This window comes from Lithobates pipiens, unplaced genomic scaffold, assembly GCF_037356315.1.
Source record: "Lithobates pipiens isolate NorthernLeopardFrog02 unplaced genomic scaffold, aLitPip1_a1.2 Scaffold_119, whole genome shotgun sequence".
Lineage (NCBI taxonomy): Eukaryota > Metazoa > Chordata > Amphibia > Anura > Ranidae > Lithobates > Lithobates pipiens.
Window position 1 is genome coordinate 308,715 of NW_027507706.1, and position 3,720 is coordinate 312,434.

Sequence of the window (3,720 nt, forward strand, 5' to 3'; positions counted from 1 at the left end):
CTGGCTTGGCGTGTGTGCAAGAAAGAGAGCATTCTTGCGTATGCCTAGCGGTGCCAGTAACAATTAACTCTATTGTTGCACATCTACTAAAAGGCACCTAACTTAATTACAGCACCTGTAGATGCTCCTGTGGGAACATTTGATGGGCCCAGTGTGGAGCATTTGATGGCACAGTGGCAGCATTTCTATGGGCACAGTGGGAGTATTTGATGGCACAGTGGAAGCATTTGATGGCACGGTGGCAGCCTTTGATGGTCACAGTGGCGGCATTTGATGGCACAGTGGTGGCATTTTATTGGCACAGTGGTGGCATTTTATCGGCACAGTGGCAGCATTTGATGGCACAGTGGTGGCATTTTATCGGCACAGTGGTGGCATTTTATCGGCACAGTGGCAGCATTTGATAGGTGCAGTGGCGGCATTTGATAGGCACAATGGCTGCATTTGATGGGGCACAGTGGCAGCAATTGATGGGAACAGTGGCAGCAATTGATGGGCACAGTGGCAGCATTTTATGACACAATGGCTGCATTTGATGGCACAGTGGCTCCGTTTGATGGGCACAGTGACAGCAATTGATGGGCACAGCGACTGCGTTTGATGGTACAGTGAGGTTGCAATTATTATTTTTTTTCAGTTTGTTTGCGCCCCCCCCCCCCCAAAAAAAAAAGGGACAGATCGATTTTGGGTGAGGATATTGTGGGCATCCTGGACAGGTAAGTGTCCTAAATTGAAAAGTCAGCAGCTGCAGTATTTGTACGTTTGGCGGAACTCCGCTTTAAGTTCTGTTATTGCTGAATCAATAGGACCATAGTAGAAATGTAAACATTGCTCTGCTCCATGGGGGGGGGGGGGGGGGGGAGCTGAACTGGTTCAACCAATTTACATGCATAAAATCATCACCTTTTTCTTAGTATTTCATTTTTCTGTTTTAATGATTAGAATTGATAATTGGATAGTTATCAAAGATTGAGCCTGGTGGCTTTTTCAGTAAAAAAAAAAAAAAACATGCCTAAAAGTGTTTCGAAAGAAAACCAATATTTTTGAGAAAATGAAGAATAATTTTAGGAACATACCTGCTGGTTTGGGGGTTTCATTTTTGGCCCTCCGGGGGGGATCTGGGCAGCTGAGGTTGAGTTTGGCATAGAAGACCTCCTCCGCCATCGCTCCTCTGTCTGTATTGTATGGGATGGAGCAGAATAATGTCCTATTTCTGTGTTGTGGCTTCAAGTCATGTAATACAATATGGAAATTCTAAAAAAATTCAGCCCTTTGTGGGCGGAGTGGATACAAAAGTCACAGTATACGGGAACGTCTTTCATGCAGCCGGGGAAACCAACATATTACATCCTGTGGTTCCCATAAATATAAAACAAGCTGTGCTTATAAAACACGGCTGTGGTTTGTAGTCAAAAATATTTCTAAATTTTATTAAATTTATATATCCTATTTCTATTTCTATAGACATGAGAATTTTTTGTTTGTAACAAAAGGTAAAATTTAAATAGAATATTCTGCCTTTCTCCATATTGCACCGTGTAAAGACAGTAAAACCTTGGATTGCGAGTAACGTGGTTTACGAGCGTTTCGCAATACGAGCTGTTTCTTATTTAAATCCTGACATGGTTTGCGAGTGTTGTTTTGCAAGGATTCAAGCCTCTGGGGTGTGCAGTACCAGAGGGGGGCGCCGGTGACGCTCGGAGCCACTCAGACAGACTCTGAAACACTCCGTTCCCAAGTGTCTCTGAGTGGTCTCTGAGCTTCTCCAAGTGTTTCCAAGTGTCTCCCGTGCCCCCCCCCCCACCTCTGACCACATGCGGTACTGCATACTCGTGTAGTGTGTCAGAAACCATGAAATCAGACGGAGACAGAAGTACAGGTTAAAGGGGTTGTAAAGGTAAATGTTTTTTCACCTTAATGCATTCTATGCATTAAGGTGAAAAAACATCTCACACTGCCGGCGCCCCCAGTCCCCCCATTTTACTTACCTGACCCCTCGAAAATCCCGCGCTCGCCCCCGCCGTCCTCTTCGCTGCTCAGCCTGGCCGCCGATTGGCTGGAGTGGATGGATTGAAAGCAAGGTCAATCACATCCAATGACGCAGCGCACTGGGGGCGGGGCCTTGTGATACAGCGAGCGGCTATAGCCGCCGGCTGTATCACGGGAGCGCGCCCGCAGGTGCTTCTCACCAATGCGAGGGAGCTCGCATGAACGTGAGAAGCACCTGCGGGAGGAAGCCGAGACAGCCGCCGAGGGACACCAGAAGAGCAGGTTCGGGGCCACTCTGTGCAAAACGAGCTGCACAGTGGAGGTAAGTATGACATGTTTGTTATTTTAAAAAAATAAAAAAATTTACTTTACAATCCCTTTAAATTACACTTCTTTAATAATAAAGGTAAAAAGAACAAACGTAGTCAAAACATAGCCAAAGTTCAGTAACCGGAATGGATAGTCAGCCAAGCCAGAAGTCAGGGATTCAATGTAGTGGAACAGCAAGCAGGATCTGGAGCCAGAAGGGATGTCAGCAAAGCAAGTCTTGAACAAGATTGCAGGAGTTTCTGTGATGTTGACCAAGGTGAAGGCAGAGCTCCTCTGGACTGGACGGCTTAAGTAGGCAGGACTGACGAGCAAGATATCATCAACAGGTGAGTCAGTGTGGAGAGATAGGAGCCCAGCCCTGACACAGTGACACTGGAACGAATTATATGAGTTTCGCTTTGATATACGAGTGCTTTGGATTCCAAGCATTCTTCTGGAATGGATCATGCTCGTAATCCAAGGTACTACTGTGTATATAAATGAATTATAAAAAACAAAAACAAAAACAAAAACAAAAACTCAAAACTATTAATTTTCAAGTCTTTTCTAGCATTTTTTGTTTACATGTAACAATCCATATTTTTTTACTAGAAAAACCCCAAACGTTTTATAATTTTTTTTTTAAAGCAGAGGCCCTAGAGAATAAATTGGTGGGGTTGCAAGTATTTATGTCACATAGTATTTGAACGGCGTTTTTTTCAAACACAAAAAAATACACTTTTTGAATCTGAATGCAAAAAAAAACCCCACAATACATAACCCAATTGTTTTGTAAAATATAAAAGATGATGGTACGCCCAGTAAATAGATACCAAACATGGTATGCTTTAAATGTAAATTGTACTATCCATAGGCGATGTTTTTAAAGCCTTTGCAAGTTACCCCCTTGGATATATAAAGGAGGTCTAGTGCTAGAATTACTGCCCATGATCTGCCACCCACAGTGATATCTCACATGTGTGGAACGATCGCTGTTTGTGTGCGTGCGGGACTGCCGTATGGGCACTTTTCTATCCTGCATGGTCTTCCCCTAAATCTTTTAAAGCATGGACCTCCACTAATCCAACTCAACTCTGTGAACCAGCATCCTCTACTACATTCAAAACTTTCCCTGACTTATGTGAAAGTCAAAAACGTCCTAATTCAGAGCTCTTTCGATATCTTCAAATTTATTTTTTATGTCTCCTATATTTAACCGGTTCCCGACCGGCGCACACCGATGTATGTCGGCAGAATGGCACGGGCAGGCATTTTGGTGTACAGGTACGTCCAATTTTAAATACCGCCCTGCCATCGCGAGCGCGCTTCCGGCAAAGCTCTTGCATGCCGGTCAGGACCCCCGTGAGTCCGGTCGCGGGTCCCGCGGACTCGATCGCTGCGGGCATACCCGCGATAGTCTCA